At 43.1% G+C, this 26,117-nt stretch overlaps 1 protein-coding gene across 3 annotated transcripts in view; it reads left to right on the top strand.

Moving 5' to 3' along the window:
* LOC311130158 (oxysterol-binding protein-related protein 8-like) overlaps positions 1–26,117 on the top strand; it is a 176,240-nt gene that overhangs the window by 116,068 nt on the left and 34,055 nt on the right. The gene's annotated exons all lie outside the window — the stretch shown is intronic.

The following is a 26,117-nucleotide window of genomic DNA, read 5'->3' as shown; positions in this document are numbered from 1 at the left end:
CCCTCAATACGGTGCAGTCGTCCTGTCCCCTTTGCAGAAAAGCATCCCCAAAGAATGATGTTTCCACCTCCATGCTTCACGGTTGGGATGGTGTTTTTGGGGTTGTACTCATCCTTCTTCTTCCTCCAAACACGGCGAGTGGAGTTTAGACCAAAAAGCTTTATTTTTGTCTCATCAGACCACATGACCTTCTCACTTTCCTCCTCTGGATCATCCAGATGGTCATTGGCAAACTTCAGACGGGCCTGGACATGCGCTGGCTTGAGCAGGGGGACCTTGCGTGCGCTGCAGGATTTTAATCAATGACGGCGTAGTGTGTTACTAATGGTTTTATTTGAGACTGTGGTCCCAGCTCTCTTCAGGTCATTGACCAGGTCCTGCCGTGTAGTTCTGGGCTGATCCCTCACCTTCCTCATGATCATTGATGCCCCACAAGGTGAGATATTGCATGGAGCCCCAGACCGAGGGTGATTGACCGTCATCTTGAACTTCTTCCATTTTCTAATAATTGCGCCAACAATTGTTGCCTTCTCACCAAGCTGCTTGCCTATTGTCCTGTAGCCCATCCCAGCCTTGTGCAGGTCTACAATTTTATCCCTGATGTCCTTACACAGCTCTCTGGTCTTGGCCATTGTGGAGAGGTTGGAGTCTGTTTGATTGAGTGTGTGGACAGGTGTCTTTTATACAGGTAACGAGTTCAAACAGGTGCAGTTAATACAGGTAATGAGTGGAGAACAGGAGGGCTTCTTAAAGAAAAACTAACAGGTCTGTGAGAGCCGGAATTCTTACTGGTTGGTAGGTGATCAAATACTTATGTCATGCAATAAAATGCAAATTAATTATTTAAAAATCATACAATGTGATTTTCTGGATTTTTTAGATTCCGTCTCTCACAGTTGAAGTGTACATATGATAAAAACTACAGACCTCTACATGCTTTGTAAGTAGGAAAACCTGCAAAATCGGCAGTGTATCAAATACTTGTTCTCCCCACTGTAGCAGGCAATGTTTTCACCATTCCCCAATTGTCGTCAGGCCAGCTGTTGCTAGGGAACCTTTCGGTTCTTCCCGAAAACATGGTGTCAGTGTTCGTCAAAGCTGTCATGCCGTGTGCGTGCGTGTGTGTGTGCACTCCATCCATAGACATGACAAAAACACACACAATTTACATGCGCCTCCACTGACACTTCACTGTCTTATATAATGATCCATCCATGAAGAACATCATATCTGTTGTTCAGGGTACAAGTAGGGTGCCATGCCACCCCCTCGCAGCATCATGGTACGGACCATCTCACTGGGAATGGATGGTATGACAGGTAGCCTAAGTGGTTGGTTCCACATCAACATCCTCAGAGGGGTGTTTATATTCACTTCAGTTATGGAGAAGCAAGAAACAAAGAACTCTAACTGTTGAAATGTTATTTTGGTTAGCATTGGTACACCCTCAGTGGGTAGGCAGAAACCGGAAGCATCAGTTTTACAGGGGAAAAGCAGAGAACAGGTGAAGCCTGAAAACTGGATGCTTCCAGTTTCAGCCGACCCGATCAGGCATTAATCTTTTTGCCAGCTACGTTAGGTTAGACAAACAAATCTCACTGTTGAAAGGCCATTTGGGTTAGCATTGGTATGCAGTGATAAGATACTTTCTTTGTTTCTTATCAGCCTATGTTCTAGGTTTGTCTAGGGAGAATGTGGAGTGTTTCTTTGGAGGAAAGGTAGAGAGAAATGTGAAGCATAAGGCCTTATTAACTACTGGTTTATGACCCCTAAGCATAAAGCCTTATTAACTACTGGTTTATGCTCCCTTTGCAATCACTGGGGCTTGTCTCTCTTCCCATTCATATTCACACGTTTCTCTCATGATTTACCTGCAAGGTGTTTGTTAAAGCGTCAATCACCTTACAATCTAAACGATTCAATGGCATCAATAGGTTTTCACACAAAAACAGCTCTCATCCAGCATTAGATATGTTCATTCATAGTGACACACACCAGGGTTTCCGTTAGCCCCCCAAAAATACGAAAAGCCGATGAATAAAATTGCCGCCGGCCAATTGTCAGGGAGAAGAAAAAAAATCCTATTGTGAAATAATGCATTTTAGCCTATTCATTGATTGAAATACCAGTCAATGTAGTGTAAGAGCTGCTGCTACGGCTCATCAAATAGCTGTTGGTTGCTGCTGGAGTGTTACATGTGCTTTCATAAGCCCAATCGTTGCATAACAATTCTAAATGCAGTATTGTATTACAAATAATGGCCATGATTAAAAATAACTACTATTTTTATTTCTCAACTGGTAATAGAGGGGTTGGTTGTTTAAATCAAATCAAATCAAATTGTATTTGTCACATACACGTGTTTAGCAGATGTTATTGCGGGTGCAGCGAAATGCTTGTGCTTCTAGCTCCGACAGTGCAGTAATATCTAACAATTTCACAACATATACCCAATACACACAAATCTAAGTAAGGAATGGAATTTAAGAATATATACATACATGGACAAGCAATGACAGAGCGGCATGGACTAAGATACAGTAGAATATTATAGAATACAGTATATATACATATATGAGATGAGTAGTGCAAGATATGTAAACATTATTAAAGTGACTAGTGTTCCATTTCTTAAAGTGGCCAGTGATTTCAATAGGCAGCAGCAGCCTCTACTGTGCTAGTGATGGCTATTTACAGTGAGGGAAATAAGTATTTGACCCCTCTGCAAAACATGACTTAGTACTTGGTGGCAAAACACTTGTTGTCAATCACAGAGGTCAGATGTTTCTTGTAGTTGGCCACCAGGTTTGCACACATCTCAGGAGGGATTTTGTTCCACTCCTCTTTGCAGATCTTCTCCAAGTCATTAAGGTTTCGAGGCTGACGTTTGGCAACTCGAACCTTCAGCTCCCTCCACATATTTTCTATGGGATTAAGGTCTGGAGACTGGCTAGGCCACTCCAGGACCTTAATGTGCTTCTTCTTGAGCCACTCCTTTGTTGCCTTGGCCGTGTGTTTTGGGTCATTGTCATGCTGGAATACCCATCCACGACCCATTTTCAATGCCCTGGCTGAGGGAAGGAGGTTCTCACCCAAGATTTGACGGTACATGGCCCCGTCCATCGTCCCTTTGATGCGGTGAAGTTGTCCTGTCCCCTTAGCAGAAAAACACCCCCAAATGTTTCCACCTCCATGTTTGACGGTGGGGATGGTGTTCTTGGGGTCATAGGCAGCATTCCTCCTCCTCCAAACACGGCGAGTTGAGTTGATGCCAAAGAGCTCGATTTTGGTCTCATCTGACCACAACACTTTCACCCAGTTCTCCTCTGAATCATTCAGATGTTCATTGGCAAACTTCAGACGGGCCTGTATATGTGATGTCTTGAGCAGGGGGACCTTGCGGGCGCTGCAGGATTTCAGTCCTTCACGGCGTAGTGTGTTACCAATTGTTTTCTTGGTGACTATGGTCCCAGCTGCCTTGAGATCATTGACAAGATCCTCCTGTGTAGTTCTGGGCTGATTCCTAACCGTTCTCATGATCATTACAACTCCACGAGGTGAGATCTTGCATGGAGCCCCAGGCCGAGGGAGATTGACAGTTATTGTGTGTTTCTTCCATTTGCGAATAATCGCACCAACTGTTGTCACCTTCTCACCAAGCTGCTTGGCAATGGTCTTGTAGCCCATTCCAGCCTTGTGTAGGTCTACAATCTTGTCCCTGACATCCTTGGAGAGCTCTTTGGTCTTGGCCATGGTGGAGAGTTTGGAATCTGATTGATTGATTGCTTCTGTGGACAGGTGTCTTTTATACAGGTAACAAACTGAGATTAGGAGCACTCCCTTTAAGAGTGTGCTCCTAATCTCAGCTCGTTACCTGTATAAAAGACACCTGGGAGCCAGAAATCATTCTGATTGAGAGGGGGTCAAATACTTATTTCCCTCATTACAATGCTAATCAATTTATAATATTTTTGACATGCGTTTTTCTGCATTTTATTGTTGTTATTCTGTCTCTCACTGTTCAAATAAACCTACCATTAAAATTATAGACTGATCATTTCTTTGTCAGTGGGCAAACGTACAAAATCAGCAGGGGATCAAATACTTTTTTCCCTCACTGTAACAGTCTGATGACCTTGAGATAGAAGCCGTTTTTCATTCTCTCGGTCCCAGCTTTGATGCACCTGTACTGACCTCGCCTTCTGGATGATAGCGCGGTGAACAGGCAGTGGCTCGGGAGGTTGATGTCCTTGATGATCTTGGAGGGCGGGTAGTTTGCCCCCGATAATGTGTTCGGCAGACCGTGCCACCCTCTGGAGAGCCCTGCGGTGGCGGGCGGTGCAGTTGCCGTACCAGGCGGTGATACAGCCCGACAGGATGCTCTCAATTGTGCATCTGTAAAAATTGTGAGGGTTTTAGGTGCCAAGCCAAATTTCTTCAGCCTCCTGAGGTTGAAGAGGCTCTGTTGCGCCTTCTTCACCACACTGTCTGCGTGGGTGGACAATTTCAGTTTGTCAGTGATGTGTACGCCAAGGAACTTGAAGCTTTTCACCTTCTCCACTGCGGTCCCGTCGATGTGGATAGGGGTGTGCACCCTCCGCTGTTTCCCGAAGTCCATGTTTTGTTGACGTTGAGTGAGAGGTAATTTTCCTGGCACCACACTCCCAGTGCCTTCACCTCCTCCCTGTAGGCTGTCTCGTCATTGTTGGTAATCAAGCCTACTACTGTTGTGTTGTCAGCAAACTTGATGATTGAGTTGGAGGTGTGCTTGGCCACGCAGTCATGGGTGAACAGGGAGTACAGGAGTGGGCTGAGCACGCACCCTTGTGGGGCCCCATTGTTGAGGATCAGCGAAGTGGAGATGTTGTTTCCTACCTTCACCACCTGGGGGCGGCCCGTCAGGAAGTCCAGGTCCCAGTTGCACAGGGTGGGGTTCAGACCCAGGGCCTCGAGCTTAATGATAAGCTTGGAGGGTACTATGGTGTTGAATGCTGAGCTATAGTCAATGAACAGCATTCTTACATAGGTATTCCTCTTGTCCAGATGGGATAGGGCAGTGTGCAGTGTGATGGTGATTGCATCGTCTGTGGATCTATTGGGGCGGTAAGCAAATTGAAGTGGGTCTAGGGTGACAGGTAAGGTAGAAGGGATATGATCCTTGACTAGTCTCTCAAAGCACTTCATGATGACAGAAGTGAGTGCTACGGGGCGATAGTCATTTAGTTCAGTTACCTTTGCTTTCTTGGGTACAGGAACAATGGTGGCCATCTTGAAGCATGTGGGGACAGCAGACTGGGAAAGGGAGAGATTGAAAATGTCCATAAACACACCAGCCAGCTGGTCTGCGCATGCTCTGAGGACGCGGCTAGGGATGCCGTCTGGTCCGGCAGCATTGCGGGGGTTAACATGCTTAAACGTCTTACTCACGTCGGCCACGGAGAAGGAGAGGCCACAGTCCTTGGTAGTGGGCCTCGTCGGTGGCACTATGTTATCCTCAAAGCGGGCGAAGAAGGTGTTTAGCTTGTCTGGAAGCGAGATGTCGGTGTCGGCGACGTGGCTGGTTTTCCTTTTGTAGTCTGTGATTGTCTGTAGACCCTGCCACATACGTGTCGTGTCTGAGCCGTTGAATTGCGACTCCACTTTGTCTCTATACTGATGTTTTGCCAGTTTAATTGACTTGTGGAGTGAGTAGCTACACTGTTTGTATTCTGCCATATTCCCAGTCACCTTGCTGTTTAGCAACAAAACCAACGCGTACGCAACTATGGGGCAAAACAGACGGGTAAGTTTAGATTGTTGACAACATGTAAACAATATTTCGTCTCCAATGTTTATTGAAATCATAAATACATTTGCACAAAGAGCACTTGTTGCCTGTCAAATACATCGTTACAGTTGTTGGTTAGCTAGCTAGCGAATTTTTGCCATATTAGTATTGACCAGGGACGGCCTGTTCAATAGGGCGATATGGGCGACGCACTGCCAAACGGGAAAAGGAAGGGATTTTTTTTCTAATCAATTATATCACGGCAACAGTAGTTATCAGTGTTCACGTCTGATCTGCCAGCCACTAAATGTCAAATCAGGCTAAAGTCGTGCTTCAAATGGCCCCGCCCGTTTTTGGGGCGATTTCAGTCAGGTTGAAAATCGCCCAGAAGTCTCTCATAGCCTGTCATGTAAAATCTATTTTTTTCAAATTTCAAAGCTTTCAATACATTCTCTATGGGTGTCTGTGGGCTTGCACTTACGCGCTTTCGTCATACGTGACGTAACCATGAACGTAACTAAGACAATAGCGGCTAGCAGCGTCTCTTTTGCGACCTGCAGTGTGGCGTTATTTTATGTTTTTAATTTGTAGACTTAGTTTACAAACATTCTGCCAACCATGGATTTCCAGTGGTTGGTTTTGGACTGATCTTGTTGATCGTGTACATACCCGCTACGAACGGACTAAATAATGAAAACGCTGCTGGCAGCGGAATCCAATACAGCTGGGAGACTTGGCTGGATGACAGAGTCCCGGACAGAGAAGTGGAGCCGGCCGGCTTCACCCTGGTCAGAGCGGACCGCGATCCTGGTAAGAGAGCGACTCTGTACCCCGACATTGAACTGCTTTCTGTGTCATTGCGACCTTACTATCTGCCCCGTGAGTTCCCCCAATTGTTTGTTACCGTTGTGTACTGTTGATAATCACAAGTTTACTGGAGAACTGAGACCAAGTAGAGACTTTGGACAGGGTGGATATGGTATAATAAAGGCAGTTTATTCAGAGGTAAAGATATCTGGAATCGCATGCACGGACTCGTTCGTCAAACTCTTAGGGAGAAGAGAGCCCCGAAAACATTGTGTGCAGACATTTTATACAATAAATGATGTAGGTTGAATCTAGTAGTTCTGATCTTCTGATTGGTCCTGATGAGTTGGGCGAGGTCCCCTCCACTGTTGCATTGGCTCTGAGTCGGGTTCTCTGTCTTCAAATGTTCAGCCTAAAGAGAGGGGATTTTTGTGTGTGTGTGTGTGTGTTTAACAGTGATGATGTGTGTGTGTGTGTGTGTTATCAGTGATGATGTGTGTGTGTGTGTGTGTGTGTGTGTGTCCTCAGAGCAAGAACTCGTGAGTTGGAAGAACTGAGAGACCTATGGCGTGGGTGTTGTCCTTGGCCACCTGCTGACAAGGCTGACAAGATAGGACTCTTTTGTCCATTGTTATAGGATAGGAACAGCATTGATTGAAAACAAACGCCCAACACAAAATGGATCATGCACAAGATTTTAGTCAGACCAAGCTATAACATTATATATTTACTACGACAGTACATTCAACCAAAAGCTAATATAACAAAGGCATCAGAGATTATTTATAATCTGTCACAGAAACTGGAATCCATCTCCCCAGATCAGTCAATAAATGCTTCTGGTATTGACTTATATGCTGCCCCTGTCTTCATGTTGTTGCTGGACATATCTTTTTTTAAATGTGTGTAGGTCACCTAAATCATCAGAAAAATTGCCCCTCCTGAGAATTTTTTCAGGAGCCGCCACTGGTATTGACATGAAATCAGTCAAAACACCTCAAAACTAGACATGATATCAAGAACAATATGAAACTAGCTGAAACGAATCACTTACGATTCCCCACATGGCAGATTGTCATTGTTGCTAGCTATCTGGCCATCCAGAATCTCAACAACAGAAGGACTTCTGCCCCATTTAAGCGTGTGCATATCGTTTTCGTGACGTTGTCAGCTAACCCATCTATTGAAGCGCGCTTCCCATATGCCATTCAAGTGCATAGGCAACTAGGTAGGCTTCAGCGCGTCACACACCACTTTGCAGTGAGCTGGAGGCAGTATGCATTTTGAAAACATATAATATAATTGTTTGAAACCTGAACGTTTTACTACATATTATGAAAATCTAACCAAATGTGCAGGCAATTATTTTATACAGACTTCCATATTCCATTGAAACCAGTAGCCTATTTCTCTCACGTTCTATTGTTTTCAAAGCAACTTTCTTTCATTGTCCAGTAGCCAAAGGCACAATCCTGGTCATATTAGCAACCCAGGCTAGTTGTCTTTAGATCTCCCCTCTTTTCATCTTGGTCTCATGGAACCGCTTGCATGTGTGGTGCGCTTTTGACTGTTTTCCCGCTAATTGCCTTATGGAACGAACATTCGCGCGTAGCCTACTGCATTGTGTGCATTGCTGCACTTATAATGTGAAGAAATAATAGTTTATCAACATTTTAAGTTAAACGTTCTGATCTGTTGCCTGAATCTCATTGCTTTTTAAAGTTTTTTGGATGTAGCCTAGGCCTACTGGTTGTATGAATTTGGGATCTATCGTCCCACAATGGCCCCAGTCTGTTTGGAATAGGCTATTTCTTTCTCACACAGAACGACAAGCTGACCAATATAATAGGTAAACTTTTCTACTATGGGGGATAGTAGATTAGCATAGGCTAGTGATTCTGCTGTTCATTGCTGGTCTTGTTGGCTGAGGAAAAGTAAATATGGACGGTTATTCTAACATCTTCTTCAAAGTGCGCATCAGAATTCTGTAAGAAGGACGCACACACGCCATTGCATCCTGGAGCGTGTTCTCTTAAGATGAATACTTGAAAAAGAAAAGGAAAGCCGCACACTCAAGGAGCTCAGATGCAATAATGTAATATCCTAATAACCAACGTTTCGACAGACAAGCTGTCTTCATCAGGGTATAATGACAAACACTGCGGGTCACTAGTTTAAATAGTGTGAAAGGACACCCGCAGGTGTCTGTAATCATGGCCGGGTGTGGCCTAATAGCATTGGCCAATTCACAGATAAAAACAACATACAAAAAACATGGATAGCATATGATCATAGATACTTGGCTACATAGGCCCACAACATTTACAATGAATAGCAAAATCACAAGATTATTGCATCTGAGCTCCATGAGTGTGCGGCTTTCCTTTTCAAGTGTTTTACGCCGTCAGCCAGCACCTCGTCTAAATAGGTGTGCGTTTCTTTAGCCTTACTCTTAAGATGAATAACCATAAACAAAATGTGATTTCTGTCATTCTGAGCACCGTGGGTCGACGCCCTAATCAGTTTACGCACGCACCCAATGGGTCCGATACATTTCTTAAATGTCCGGTAATTTAAAATGCTGCCGGTCAAATGTCTGGCGCCACATTTTCCTAACGAAACCCTGACACACACACACACACACACACACAAAGATGCCTCATCCGAAACTCCTCAGCCAAATAACCTAACATCCCTCTAATGTCCCATATCCTTAAAGGGACATAATATATCAAATTGATTTAATTTTAATGAATAAACATTGTCTGGCCATGCTAGACAGTTGACTCAACCTATCCAGACAGATAATCTGTACCTCATTTGACAAAGTAGATGAATGAAAGTAAGGTTTACAGAGAGCTTTGTGTCTACCTTCTCTCTCTAACACATCTCTCCATAGAGCCTTCAGAATAAGAGCCTCCCAAATGGCACCCTATTCCCTATTTAGTGCACTGCTTTTGACCAGAGCTCTATCAAAAGTAGTGCACTACATAGGGAATAGGGTGTCCTGTCTTTTTATTTTCCTTCCCTTCGCTCTGTCACTATTTATACGATGTTCTGTCTTTGTCGATCCCTTCTCCGTTTCTCTCAGTTGTTTGTCGCAGAGCAAGCGCTAGTCAGTCAGGACACTGTGTGTATGTGTTCACACTGTTTACATCAATATTCAATTTCTTTAAACAAACTGAACTATCAACACTTGATGACATACTGTAGGGCACATCCAATCAATACATTCAAGAGGTGGGTAATGAGCAGATATTACACGCATGCATCTTGGTAGCTACAACAAAGTACACAGGACACCATTAAATCATCACTACTCACACCAAAAAAATCATAGTGTTAATTAGGGCACACCTTAGCAAAAAGTTTCAAAACATTATGCAACGGAAAGTGAAAATTGGCATTTCTTACAGGACATATCCTGGTAGATCCTCCCCGTTTTACTCTGTTTTCTTCCGTTTGTTGCCTACTGAACTTGACCTAGCCAGGTGCACCCCTAACGAGGACACTGTATAGCCTTCTGTAATTACATTTACATTTTAGTCATTTAGCACACGCTCTTATCCAGAGCGACTTACAGTTAGTGAGTGCATACATTATTTTTTAAATATATTTTTCATACTGGCCCCCCGTGGGAAATTACTCCTTAGGGATAGAAGAGACTCAGCCTTTCCAACATCAAAAACATTTTAATTAGGACCATGGCGACCCAAATGGCACCCTATTCCCTTTACAGTGCACTACTTGTGACTAGGGCCCATAGGGAATGGGGTGCCATGTGGGACAAACGCCATCTCTTACTGGCGAGACTGACAGCGCGAATTTGAACGCAAAATTATTTAACCAGGAAAAGACCTAAGAGGACCTGGCAAGAGGTCTGCAGGAAGTAGTCAGCATAAACACATTAAACAAGAGCACAGTACATTAAAAACAGTTACAATGATCAATGACATGTTCTGTTATAAGAGCTTTACACTCAGACAGCATACTGACTAGCCTTTTATAGGACAAACATGTAGCTTACTGACTAGCCTTTTATAGGACTAACATGTAGCTTACTGACTAGCCTTTTATAGGACTAACATGTAGCCTACTGACTAGCCTTTTATAGGACTAACATGTAGCTTACTGACTAGCCTTTTATAGGACTAACATGTAGCTTACTGACTAGCCTTTTATAGGACTAACATGTAGCTTACTGACTATGCTTTTATAGGACTAACATGTAGCTTACTGACTAGCCTTTTATAGGACTAACATGTAGCTTACTGACTATGCTTTTATAGGACTAACATGTAGCCTACTGACTAGCCTTTTATAGGACTAACATGTAGCTTACTGACTATGCTTTTATAGGACTAACATGTAGCTTACTGACTATGCTTTTATAGGACTAACATGTAGCTTACTGACTATGCTTTTATAGGACTAACATGTAGCTTACTGACTATGCTTTTATAGGACTAACATGTAGCTTACTGACTAGCCTTTTATAGGACTAACATGTAGCTTACTGACTATGCTTTTATAGGACTAACATGTAGCTTACTGACTATGCTTTTATAGGACTAACATGTAGCTTACTGACTATGCTTTTATAGGACTAACATGTAGCTTACTGACTATGCTTTTATAGGACTAACATGTAGCTTACTGACTATGCTTTTATAGGACTAACATACAAAGGTTATCCCACTTGTACTCTGGTATAAAGCAATATTACCCAGTCCCTTAGTGAGGACATTTAATGATACGTGATGCGACATTAATATTACCCAGTTCTTTAGTGTGGACATTTGATGATACGTGATAAGACATCAATATTACCCAGTCCCTTAGTGAGGACATTTAATGATACGTGATGCGACATTAATATTACCCAGTCCCTTAGTGAGGACATTTAATGATACGTGATGCGACATTAATATTACCCAGTCCCTTAGTGAGGACATTTAATGATACGTGATGCGACATTAATATTACCCAGTCCCTTAGTGAGGACATTTAATGATACGTGATGCGACATTAATATTACCCAGTCCCTTAGTGAGGACATTTAATGATACGTGATGCGACATTAATATTACCCAGTTCTTTAGTGTGGACATTTGATGATACGTGATAAGACATCAATATTACCCAGTCCCTTAGTGAGGACATTTAATGATACGTGATGCGACATTAATATTACCCAGTTCTTTAGTGTGGACATTTGATGATACGTGATAAGACATCAATATTACCCAGTCCCTTAGTGAGGACATTTGATGGTACGTGATAAGACCTTTCAGTTACTGGCCCAACGCTCTTAACTGATAAGACATCAATATTACCCAGTCCCTTAGTGAGGACATTTAATGGTATGTGATAAGAGATCAATATTACCCAGTCCTTTAGTGAGGACATTTAATGGTATGTGATAAGACATCAGTAAAATGGTGAAAATAAATGACTGTGCTGTCCTTGAGTCACTGCACACACACACTCTCTCTCTCTCTCGCTCTCTCTAACACACACACACTGGGTCTCTCTCCGTCCCCACTGTTTTTCATCACAGAGGAAAGCCACTGTGGTCAGCACCTCTGGATGTAATGCTTGCCGCTAAACCACAGCTCACTTTAATCTCTGAGCCACTTCTCACACACACTAGCACGGACATCCCAATTCAGCCATTATTTTAGGACAAGCTTCTCCAAAGGAGGGCAAAATATAGGCCCAGTCCCAAATCAACTTCTAGATATAGGCCCAGTCCCAAATCAACTCCTAGATATAGGCCCAGTCCCAAATCAACTCCTAGATATACAGTGGGGCAAAAAAGTATTTAGTCAGCCACCAATTGTGCAAGTTCTCCCACTTAAAAGGATGAGAGAGGCCTGTAATTTTCATCATAGGTACATGTCAACTATGACAGACAGAATTAGGAAAAAAAATCCAGAAAATCACATTGTAGGATTTTTTATGAATTTATTTGCAAATTATGGTGGAAAATAAGTATTTGGTCAATAACAAAAGTTTCTCAATACTTTGTTATATACCCCTTGTTGGCAATGACACAGGTCAAACGTTTTCTGTAAGTCTTCACAAGGTTTTCACACACTGTTGCTGGTATTTTGGCCCATTCCTCCATGCAGATCTCCTCTAGAGCAGTGATGTTTTGGGGCTGTCGCTGGGCAACACGGACTTTCAACTCCCTCCAAAGATTTTCTATGGGGTTGAGATCTGGAGACTGGCTAGGCCACTCCAGGACCTTGAAATACTTATTACGAAGCCACTCCTTCGTTGCCCGGGGGGTGTGTTTGGGATCATTGTCATGCTAAAAGACCCAGCCACGTTTAATCTTCAATGTCCTTGCTGATGGAAGGAGGTTTTCACTCAAAATCTCACGATACATGGCCCCATTCATTCTTTCCTTTACACGGATCAGTCGTCCTGGTCCCTTTGCAGAAAAACAGCCCCAAAGCATGAAGTTTCCACCCCCATGCTTCACAGTAGGTATGGTGTTCTTTGGATGCAACTCAGCATTCTTTGTCCTCCAAACACGATGAGTTGAGTTTTTACCAAAAAGTTCTATTTTGGTTTCATCTGACCATATGACATTCTCCCAATCCTCTTCTGGATCATCCAAATGCACTCTAGCAAACTTCAGACGGGCCTGGACATGTACTGGCTTAAGCAGGGGGACACGTCTGGCAATGCAGGATTTGAGTCCCTGGCGGAGTAGTGTGTTACTGATGTTAGGCTTTGTTACTTTGGTCCCAGCTCTCTGCAGGTCATTCACTAGGTCCCCCCGTGTGGTTCTGGGATTTTTGCTCACCGTTCTTGTGATCATTTTGACCCCACGGGGTGAGATCTTGCGTGGAGCCCCAGATCGAGGGAGATTATCAGTGGTCTTGTATGTCTTCCATTTCCTAATAATTGCTCCCACAGTTGATTTCTTCAAACCAAGCTGCTTACCTATTGCAGATTCAGTCTTCCCAGCCTGGTGCAGGTCTACAATTTTGTTTCTGGTGTCCTTTGACAGCTCTTTGGTCTTGACCATAGTGGAGTTTGGAGTGTGACTGTTTGAGGTTGTGGACAGGTGTCTTTTATACTGATAACAAGTTCAAACAGGTGCCATTAATACAGGTAACGAGTGGAGGACAGAGGAGCCTCTTAAAGAAGAAGTTACAGGTCTGTGAGAGCCAGAAATCTTGCTTGTTTGTAGGTGACCAAATACTTATTTTCCACCATAATTTGCAAATAAATTCATAAAAAATCCTACAATGTGATTTTCTGGATTTTTTTTTCTCAATTTGTCTGTCATAGTTGACGTGTACATATGATGAAAATGACAGGCCTCTCTCATCTTTTTAAGTGGGAGAACTTGCACAATTGGTGGCTGACTAAATACTTTTTTTCCCCACTGTAGGTCCAGTTTCAAATCAACTCCTAAATATAGGGCCAGTCCCAAATTAACTCCTAGATATTGGGCCAGTCCCAAATCAACTCCTAGATATTGGGCCAGTCCCAAATCAACTCCTAGATATAGGCCCAGTCCCCGTTGGCGACTGACGGCCGCCATTTTTGCCCATTTCTGAATGTAGAATTGGTTTGCAAGTTACGGCCGGCACTCTGTTCAGAGGTGCTAATTACTCTCGGCCGGCAGACGCTTGACAATCATAGCGGTCTGTCCATGCCTTTAGTGTGCATGTGTGTGTGAACTGTTTGTCTACACAATAAGGCAGACAAGATAGCAATGAATAGGCTTTGAGTAGCCTGATTACCCAAGAGCCTCTCCTTCAAGCCTAAACTCGACTCTCTCTCTCTCTCTCTTTTCTCTCAGTTTTGGTAATGAGATTGTGTTGGTTACATAACCAATCTCCTTTTTGAAGACGGAGGAGACAAACGGTAGAGAGTGTCACTGAGTGTGCCCCGACCCTAGTGCCCTAGACGCTATAATGGAAATAGGAAGGGCCCTTCTAAGTGCACTTGGGGCCTCTTATCTACCTTGTCTCCATGGAGATGAGCTTGTTGAGTGGGTCCTGAGGATGTGTGGGGCCTGAAGGAGCCTCTCAAGGGCCCCTCTCCAGTCTGTTGTCTTTTCATCCCACGACATTGTCCTCGGCTCTCCACAAAATGAGACGTGTTGTTTAAAACATACATCTATATTACATAACGTGTTGTTTAAAACATACATATATATATTACATAACGTGTTGTTTAAAACATACACTACCGTTCAAAAGTTTGGGGTCACTTAGAAATGTCCTTGTTTTTGAAAGAAAAGCATTTGTTTTGTCCATTAAAATAACATCAAATTGATCAGAAATACAGTGTAGACATTGTTAATGTTGTAAATGGCTATTGTAGCTGGAAACGGCTGATTTTTAATGGAATATCTACATAGGCATACAGAGGCCCATTATCAGCAACCATCAGTCCTGTGCTCCAATGGCACGTTGTTTGCTAATCCAAGTTTATCATTTTAAAAGGCTAATTGATCATTAGAAAACCCTTTTGCAATTATGTTAGCACAGCTGAAACCTGTTGTGCTGATTAAAGAAGCAATACAACTGGCCTTCTTGAGACTAGTTGAGTATCTGGAGCATCAGCAATTGTGGGTTCGATTACAGAATCAAAATGACCAGAAACAAATAACTTTCTTCTGAAACTCGTCAGTCTATTCTTGTTCTGAGAAATGAAGGCTATTCCATGTGAGAAATTGCCAAGAAACTGAAGATCTCGTACAACGCTATGTACTACTTCCTTCACAGAACAGCGCAAACTGGCTCTAACCAGAATAGAAAGAGGAGTGGGAGGCCCCGGTGCACAACTGAGCAACAGGACAAATACATTAGAGTGTCTAGTTTGAGAAATAGACGCCTCACAGGTCCTCAACTGGCAGCTTCATTAAATAGTACCCGCAAAACACCAGTCTCAACGTAAACAGTGAAGAGGCGACTCCGGGATGCTGACCTTCTAGGCAGAGTTGCAAAGTAAAAGCCATATCTCAGACTGGCTAATAAAAATTAAATATTAAGATGGGCAAAAGAACAGACACTGGACAGAGGAAGATTGGAAAAAAGTGTTCTGGATAGACAAATCGAAGTTTGAGGTGTTCGGATCACAAAGAAGAACATTTGTGAGATTCAGACCAAATGAAAAGATGCTGGAGGAGTGCTTGATGCCATCTGTCAAGCATGGTGGAGGCAATGTGATGGTCTGGGGGTGCTTTGGTGGTGGTAAAGTGGGAGATTTGTACGGGGTAAAAGGGATCTTGAAGAAGGAAGGCTATCACTCAATATTGCAACACCATGCCATACCCTGTGGACGGCGCTTGATTGGAGCCAATTTCCTCCTACAACAGGACAATGACCCAAAGCACAGCTCCAAACTATGCAAAAACGATTTAGGGAAGAAGCAGTCAGCTGGTATTCTGTCTATAATGAAGTGGCCAGCACAGTCACCGGATCTCAACCCTATTGAGCTGTTGTGGGAGCAGCTTGACCGTATGGTACGTAAGAAGTGCCCATCAAGCCAATCCAACTTGTGGGAGGTGCTTCAGGAAGCATGGGGTGAAATCTCTTCAGATTACCTCAACAAATTGACAACTAGAATGCCAAAGTTCTGCAAGGCTGTAATTGCTGCAAATGGAGGATTCTTTGACGAAAGCAAAGTTTGAAGGACACAATTATTATTTCTATTATAAATCATTATTTCTAACCTTGTCAATGACTACATTTCCTATGCATTTTGCTATATTTCCTATTCAAACTAATTTCATGTATGTTTTCATGGAAAGTGACCCCAAACTTTTGAATGGTAGTGTATATATTACATAACGTGTTGTTTAAAACATACATATATATTACATAACGTGTTGTTTAAAACATACATATATATTACATAACGTGTTGTTTAAAACATACATATACAGTGAGGGAAAAAAGTATTTGATCCCCTGCTGATTTTGTATGTTTGCCCACTAACAAAGACATGATAAGTCTATCATTTTAATGGTGGGTTTATTTGAACAGTGAGAGACAGAATAACAACAACAAAAATCCAGAAAAACGCATGTCAAAAATGTTATAAATTGATTTGCATTTTAATGAGGGAAATAAGTATTTGACCCCACTGCAAAACATGACTTAGTACTTGGTAGGCAAAACCCTTGTTGGAAATCACAGAGGTCAGACGTTTCTTGTAGTTGGCCACCAGGTTTGCACACATCTCAGGAGGGATTTTGTTCCACTCCTGTTTGCAGATCTTCTCCAAGTCATTAAGGTTTCGAGGCTGACGTTTGGCAACTCGAACCTTCAGCTCCCTCCACATCTTTTCTATGGGATTAAGGTCTGGAGACTGGCTAGGCCACTCCAGGACCTTAATGTGCTTCTTCTTGAGCCACTCCTTTGTTGCCTTGGCCGTGTGTTTTGGGTCATTGTCATGCTGGAATACCCATCCACGACCCATTTTCAATGCCCTGGCTGAGGGAAGGAGGTTCTCACCCAAGATTTGACGGTACATGGCCCCGTCCATCGTCCCTTTGATGCAGTGAAGTTGTCCTGTCCCCTTAGCAGAAAAACACCCCCAAAGCATAATGTTTCCACCTCCATGTTTGACGGTGGGGATGGTGTTCTTGGGGTCATAGGCAGCATTCCTCCTCCTCCAAACACGGCGAGTTGAATTGATGCCGAAGAGCTCGATTTTGGTCTCATCTGACCACAAGACTTTCACCCAGTTCTCCTCTGAATCATTCAGATGTTCATTGGCAAACTTCAGACGGGCCTGTATATGTGCTTTCTTGAGCAGGGGGACCTTGCGTGCGCTGCACGATTTCAGTCCTTCACAGCGTAGTGTGTTACCAATTGTTTTCTTGGTGACTATGGTCCCAGCTGCCTTGAGATCATTGACTAGATCCTCCCGTGTAGTTCTGGGCTGATTCCTCCATTCTCATGATCATTGCAACTCCACGAGGTGAGATCTTGCATGGAGCCCCAGGCCGAGGGAGATTGACAGTTCTTTTGTGTTTCTTCCATTTGCGAATAATCGCACCAACTGTTGTCACCTTCTCACCAAGCTGCTTGGCAATGGTCTTGTAGCTCATTCCAGCCTTGTGTAGGTCTACAATCTTGTCCTTGACATCCTTGGAGAGCTCTTTGGTCTTGGCCATGGTGGAGAGTTTGGAATCTGATTGATTGATTGCTTCTGTGGACAGGGGTCTTTTATACAGGTAACAAACTGAGATTAGGAGCACTCCCTTTAAGAGTGTGCTCCTAATCTCAGCTCGTTACCTGTATAAAAGTCATACTTATTTCCCTCATTAAAATGCAAATCAATTTATAACATTTTTGACATGCGTTTTTCTGGATTTTTGTTGTTGTTATTCTGTCTCTCACTGTTCAAATAAACCTAGCATTAAAATGATAGACTGATCATTTCTTTGTCAGTGGGCAAATGTACAAAATCAGCAAGGGATCAAATACTTTTTTCCCTCACTGTATATTACATAACATGTTGTTTAAAACATACATATATATTACATAACGTGTCGTTTAAAACATACATACAGTGGGGAGAACAAGTATTTGATACACTGCCGATTTTGCAGGTTTTCCTACTTACAAAGCATGTAGAGGTCTGTACTTTTTATCATAGGTACACTTCAACTGTGAGAGACACAATCTAAAACAAAAATCCAGAAAATCACATTGTATGATTTTTAAGTAATTCATTTGCATTTTATTGCATGACATAAGTATTTGATACATCAGAAAAGCAGAACTTAATATTTGGTACAGAAACCTTTGTTTGCAATTACAGAGATCATACGTTTGCTGTAGGTCTTGACCAGGTTTGCACACACTGCAGCAGGGATTTTGACCCACTCCTCCATACAGACCTTCTCCAGATCCTTCCGGTTTCGGGGCTGTCGCTGGGCAATACGGACTTTCAGCTCCCTCCAAAGATTTTCTATTGGGTTCAGGTCTGGAGACTGGCTAGGCCACTCCAGGACCTTGAGATGCTTCTTACGGAGCCATTCCTTAGTTGCCCTGGCTGTGTGTTTCGGGTCGTTGTTATGCTGGAAGACCCAGCCACGACCCATCTTCAATGCTCTTACTGAGGGAAGGAGGTTGTTGGCCAAGATCTCGCGATACATGGCCCCATCCATCCTCCCCTTAATACGGTGCAGTCATCCTGTTCCCTTTGCAGAAAAGCATCCCCAAAGAATGATGTTTCCACCTCCATGCTTCACGGTTGGGATGGTGTTCTTGGGGTTGTACTCATCCTTCTTCTTCCTCCAAACACGGCGAGTGGAGTTTAGACCAAAAAGCTCTATTTTTGTCTCATCAGACCACATGACCTTCTCCCATTCCTCCTCTGGATCATCCAGATGGTCATTGGCAAACTTCAGACGGGCCTGGACATGCGCTGGCTTGAGCAGGGGGACCTTGCGTGCGCTGCAGGATTTTAATCCATGATGGCGTAGTGTGTTACTAATGGTTTTCTTTGAGACTGTGGTCCCAGCTCTCTTCAGGTCATTGACCAGGTCCTGCCGTGTAGTTCTGGGCTGATCCCTCACCTTGCTCATGATCATTGATGCCCCACGAGGTGAGATCTTGCATGGAGCCCCAGACCGAGTGTGATTGACCGTCATCTTGAACTTCTTCCATTTTCGAATAATTGCGCCAACAGTTGTTGCCTTCTCACCAAGCTGCTTGCCTATTGTCCTGTAGCCCATCCCAGCCTTGTGCAGGTCTACAATTTTATCCCTGATGTCCTTACACAGCTCTCTGGTCTTGTCCATTGTGGAGAGGTTGGAGTCTGTTTGATTGAGTGTGTGGACAGGTGTCTTTTATACAGGTAACGAGTTCAAACAGGTGCAGTTAATACAGGTAATGAGTGGAGAACAGGAGGGCTTCTTAAAGAAAAACTAACAGGTCTGTGAGAGCCGGAATTCTTACTGGTTGGTAGGTGATCAAATACTTATGTCATGCACTAAAATGCAAATTAATTACTTAAAAATCATACAATGTGATTTTCTGGATTTTTGTTTTAGATTCCGTCTCTCACAGTTGAAGTGTACATATGATAAAAATTACAGACCTCTACATGCTTTGTAAGTAGGAAAACCTGCAAAATCGGCAGTGTATCAAATACTTGTTCTCCCCACTGTATATATTACATAACGTGTTGTTTAAAACATACATATATATTACATAATGTGTTGTTTAAGACATACATATATATATTACATAATGTGTTGTTTAAAATAAACATATATATTACATAATGTGTTGTTTAAAACATACATATATATTACATAACGTGTTGTTTTGACACCCAACAGCAGCTTTAGATTGTGCTTGTGAGACCATCAATCTTGTAATAAGCATTCTTTTTCATAGGCCTAATATATATTGTTATTGTTGACAACCATCAAAAGTAGCTTTTGGTTGTGCTGTGTATGTTGAGGTGGTTGTGGTAGGACATCTCAGGAGACCTATCATATGCCCTTATGTCTAATTGAATTGGTAGTCCCTGAATCGTTTTAAGTCATTCATATTCATTGTATTGATGGGTATGAGTAGAATCCACACCAGAGCATTGTTCTCTGGTGCTAAACGTGTTCCTTCTCCACTTGTTAATGACATAACGTGCGTTTTACAACAGGCATTAATTGGTCATCGATGAAGACAGAAGCCGTCTCTCTGTTGTTTGTTTTATAGCGGGAGAGCTGCTTCATGCTGGAGCCACCCGAATGATTTGAAGCTTGGTACCACGCTGATTTATCCTTGTAATACAGCGTTGGAAAGCTTAGAACGAGCAATAAATCTCTCCTCGTAAAATGTAATAAATAACATTGATCGGTAGCTATGATACTCTGCAGCTTTCCAGCCCAGGCCTACAGTATGCTATGAATGATTATCTACGCCGCTGCAGTCCATCTTTAAAAGCTTTAGCATTTCTCACTAATGGACACATTTTGACTTAGTAAGGGAATGAGTACTTCATAATCCCGTTAGTTTGAAGTTTCTCAACAGAAAGGCATTTAGCGATAAATCCCTGAAGAGGACCTGTCTAGATCGACATAATCTGTTAATGTCATATCTCAGATCAGACGTTGACGTTGATCTATGCACTGTTTGTTTCCAGGCTGGTTGTTTGAGCAGCTTAACCTTGGATCTCGCTCTTCTCTTAATGGCTGCTGTGAGTGCAGCAGATTGAGAACGTCCTCTCTGACTCTGTATCGTGGCAATGTTCCTCCTGTTAGTGTTCCGGCAATCTGCTTTGGCACAGACAAGGTCCTATTTCTCTCTTCTCTGTGTGTGTGTGTGTGTGTGTGTGTGTGTGTGTGAGTGTGTGTGTGTGTAATTGAGGCTTCGCACCAGGGGGCTGTGTCAATCACAGCTCATTTTCAATCAGATGTTGTCAATCTCACCCCAGTGAAACAGAAACAACACTTTAAGACAGCTGTCATACTGATCTGCTTTTCAGACTGCTAAGATCTAGGATGCATCCCAAATGGCACCCTATTCCCTATATAGTGCACTACATTTTCCCAGAGTCCTATGGGCCCTAAAGAGAATGGGGTGCCATTTGGGATGCAGCCCTAATTAATTATTCACAAGCCCCCTTGCTGTGCAACATGCAGGTGATTGAACTCACTCATGTGGTGAACACACTTGAACTTCCCTACTTTCATCTTAGTGGGAGAATTTAGACATAAGGAATTAGTCGGCTATTTGTTTCTATTATGAGGGGTTTTAGCCCTTGAGAGATAAATCCCATGTTATCTCTGAAAGTGCAGTAACTTTCCAAATACCAATGTAACTGTGTGTACCATCTGCATCCTCAAATCTGGCACCCTATTCCCTATATAGTGTGTAGGGAATAGGGTACGATTTAGGACTTAGCCTGACTCATAAACCAAACTAGATCTGGAACTGACCTCACGATATGATGTTATCACTATACCAAATACCTTGTACCGCTGCACATTGATCTGGTACTGGTACTCCCTGTATATACAGTGCCTAGCAAAAGTATTCATCCCCCTTGGCGTTTTTCCTATTTTGTTGCATTACAACCTGTAATTTAAATGGATTTTTATTTGGATTTCATGTAATGGACATACACAAAATAGTCCAAATTGGTGAAGAGAAATGAAAAAAATAACTTGTTTAAATAAATTCAAAAAAATAAATAACGGAAATGTGGTGCGTGCATATGTATTCACCTCCTTTGCTATGAAGCCCCTAAATAAGATCTGGTGCAACCAATTACTTTCAGAAGTCACATAATTAGTTAAATAAAGTCCACCTGTGTGCAATCTAAGTGTCAAATGATCTGTCACATGATCTCAGTATATATACACCTGTTCTGAAAGGCCCCAGAGTCTGCAACACCACTAAGCAAGGGGCACCACCAAGCAAGCGGCACCATGAAGACCAAGGAGCTCTCCAAACAGGTCAGGGACAAAGTTGTGGAGAAGTACAGATCAGGGTTGGGTTATAAAAAAATATCTGAAACTTTGAACATCCCACGGAGCACCATTAAATCCATTATTAAAAAATTGAAAGAATATGGCACCACAACAAACCTGCCAAGAGAGGGCCGCCCACCAAAAATCACAGACCAGGCAAGGAGGGCATTAATCAGAGAGGCAACAAGAAGACCAAAGATAACCCTGAAGGAGCTGCAAAGCTCCACAACGGAGATTGGAGTATCTGTCCATAGGACCACTTTAAGCCGTACACTCCACAGAGCTGGGCTTTACGGAAGAGTGGCCAGAAAAAAGCCATTGCTTAAAGAAAAAAATAAGCAAAAATGCCAAAAGGCATGTGGGAGACTCCCCAAACATATGGAAGAAGGTACTCTGGTCAGATTAGACTAAAATTGAGCTTTTTGGCCATCAAAGAAAATGCTATGTATGGCGCAAACCCAACACCTCTCATCACCCCGAGAACACCATCGGCAGGGACTGGGAAACTGGTCAAAATTGAAGGAATGATGGATGGCACTAAATACAGGGAAATTCTTGCGGGAAACCTGTTTCAGTCTTCCAGAGATTTGAGACTGGGACGGAGGTTCACCTTCCAGCAGGACAATGACCCAAAGCATACTGCTAAAGCAACACTCGAGTGGTTTAAGGAGAAACATTTAAATGTCTTGGAATGGCCTAGTCAAAGCCCAGACCTCAATCCAATTGAGAATCTGTGGTATGACTTAAAGATTGCTGTACACCAGCGGAACCCATCCAACTTGAAGGAGCTGGAGCAGTTTTGCCTTGAAGAAAGGCAACAATCCCAGTGGCTAGATGTGCCAAGCTTATAGAGACATACCCCAAGGGACTTGCAGCTGTAATTTCTGCAAAAGGTGGCTCAACAAAGTATTGACTTTGGGGGGGTGAATAGTTATGCACGCTCAAGTTCTGTTTTTTTGTCTTATTTCTTGTTGTTTTTTTCACAATAAAAAAATATTGTTCATCTTCAAAGTGGTAGGCATGTTGTGTAAATCAAATGATACAAACCCCCAAAAAATCTATTTTAATTCCAGGTTGTAAGGCAACAAAATAGGGCAAATGCCAAGGGGGGTGTGAATACTTTCGCAAGCCACTGTAGCTCCACATTGATTTGGTACTGGTACTCCCTATATGCAGTCGGAAGTTTACATACACTTAGGTTGGAGTCATTAAAACTTGTTTTTCAACCACTCCACAAATTTCTTGTTAACAAACTATAGTTTTGGCTAGTCGGTTAGGACATCTACTTTGTGCATGACACAAGTAATATTTCCAACAATTGTTTACAGACAGATTATTTCACTTATAATTCACTGTATCACAATTCCAGTGGGTCAGAAGTTTACATACACTAAGTTGACTGTGCCTTTAAACAGCTTGGAAAATTCCAGAAAATGATGTCATGGCTTTAGAAGCTTCTGATAGGCTAATTGACATCATTTGAGTCAATTGGAGGTGTACCTCCAATCAATATAGAACCCCAAGTCATTCTCAAACTGCCTCAAATAGCTCCTTTGTTCCACCCCCCATACACGCCGAGACCGGCTCAATCGGTGCCTCCAGTGATGCTATCTCTTTCATTGTTACCCAATGCTTAGGTTTACCTCCACTGTACTCATATCCTTGTCTGTACATAATGCCCTGAATCTATTCTACAACGCCCGGAAATCTGCCCCCTTTATTCTCTGTACCCAACGCACTAGAAGACCAGTTCTTAAAGCCTTTAGCCGTATCCTTATTCTAGTCCTCCTCTGTTACTCTGGTGATGTAGAGGCTAACCCAGGCCCTGCAGCCCCCAGTATCACTCCTACTCCCCAGGAGCTATCATTTGTTCACTTCTGTAACCGTAAAAGCCTTGGTTTTCTGCACGTTAACATCAGAAGCCTCCTTCCTAAGTTTGAGTTATTCACTGCGTTAGCACACTCCGCCAACCCTGATGTTCTAGCAGTGTCTGAATCCTGGCTTAGGAAGGCCACCAAAAATTCAGAAATGTCCATCCCCAACTACAACATTTTCCGTTTAGATAGAACTGCCAAAGGGGGTGGAGTTGCAATCTACTGGAGAGAGAGCCTGCAGAGCTCTATCATACTATCCAGGTCTGTGCCCAAACAGTTTGAGCTCCTACTTCTAAAAATCCACATTTCCAGAAAGAAGTCTCTCACTGTTGCCGCTTGCTACAGACCCCCCTCAGCCCCCAGCTGTGCCCTGGACACCATATGTGAATTGATTGCCCCCCATCTATCCTCATAGTCCGTACTGCTTTGTGACCTAAACTGGGATATGCTTAACACCCCGGCCATCCTACAATCCAAACTAGATGCCCTCAATCTCACACAAATTATCAAGGAACCTACCAGGTACAACCCTAAATCCGTAAACATGGGCACCCTCATAGATATCATCCTGACTAACTTACCTTCTAAATACACCTCCGCTGTCTTCAACCAGGATCTCCGCGATCACTGCCTTATTGCATGCGTCCGTAACGGGTCCGCGGTCAAACGACCACCCCTCATCACTGTCAAACGCTCCCTAAAACACTTTAGCGAGCAGGCCTTCCTAATTGACCTGGCCCAGGTATCCTGGATGGATATCGATCTCATTCCGTCAGTAGAGGATGCCTGGTTCTTTAAAAGTGCTTTCCTCTCAATCTTAAATAATCATGCCCCATTCAAAATATTCAGAACTAAGAACAGATATAGCCCCTGGTTCTCCTCAGACTTGACTGCCCTTGACCAGCACAAAAACATCCTGTGGCGTACTGCATTAGCATCGAATAGCCCCCGCGATATGCAACTTTTCACGGAAGTTAGGAACCAATATACACAAGCAGTTAGGAAAGCAAAGGCTAGCTTTTTCAAACAGAAATTTGCATCCTGTAGCACTAACTCCAAAACGTTTTGGGATACTGTAAAGTCCATGGAGAATAAGAGCACCTCCTCCCAGCTGCCTACTGCACTGAGGCTAGGAAACACTATCACCACCGATAAATCTACAATAATCGAGAATTTCAACAAGCATTTTGCTATGGCTGGCCATGCTTTCCACCTGGCTACCACTACCCCGGCCACCAGCTCTGCACCCTCCATTGCAACTTGCCCATGCCCCCCCCCCCCCCCCCCCCCCGCTTCTCCTTCACACAAATTCAGACAGCTGATGTTCTGAAAGAGCTGCAAAATCTGGACCCCTACAAATCATCTGGGCTAGACAATCTGGACCCTTTCTAAAAAAATAGCCGCCGAAATTGTCGCAACCCCTATTACTAGCCTGTTCAACCTCTCTTTCGTAACGTCTGAGATCCCCAGAGATTGGAAAGCTGCCGCGGTCATCCCCCTCTTCAAAGGGGGTGACACTCAGAGGAGCCTCTTAAAGAAGAAGTTACAGGTCTGTCATAGTTGATGTGTAACTATGATGAAAATTACAGGCCTCTCATCTTTTTAAGTGGGAGAACTTGCACAATTGGTGGCTGACTAAATACTTTTTTCCCCCACTGTATATATATTTTCTGTTGTATTTTTGACTTTATGTTTTGTTTTACCCCATATGTAACTCTGTGTTGTTGTTTTTATCGCACTACTTTGCTTTATCTTGGCCAGGTCGCAGTTGTAAATGAGAACTTGTTCTCAACTGGCTTACCTGGTTAAATAAAGGTGAAATAAAAAATAAAACCTGTGGATGTATTTCAAGGCCTACCTTCAAACTCAGTGCCTCTTTGCTTGACGTCATGGGAAAATCAAAAGAAATCAGCCAAGACCTCAGAAAACAAATTGTAGACCTTCCCAAGTCTGGTTCGTCCTTGGGAGCAATTTCCAAACGCCTGAAGGTACCACGTTCATCTGTACAAACAATAGTACGCAAGTATAAACGCCATGGGAACACGCAGCCGTCATACTGCTCAGGAAGGAGACATGTTCTGTCTCCTAGAAATTAACGTACTTTGGTGCGAAAAGTGCAAATCAATCCCAGAACAGCAGCAAAGGACCTTGTGAAGATGCTGGAGGAAACAGGTACAAAAGTATCTATATCCACAGTAAA

The sequence above is a fragment of the Coregonus lavaretus genome (assembly GCF_964263955.1).
Source record: "Coregonus lavaretus genome assembly, chromosome: 5".
NCBI classification, from domain to species: domain Eukaryota; kingdom Metazoa; phylum Chordata; class Actinopteri; order Salmoniformes; family Salmonidae; genus Coregonus; species Coregonus lavaretus.
The sequence above is the reverse complement of the archived record's forward strand: the minus strand, read 5'-3'. Positions and strand labels throughout refer to the sequence as shown.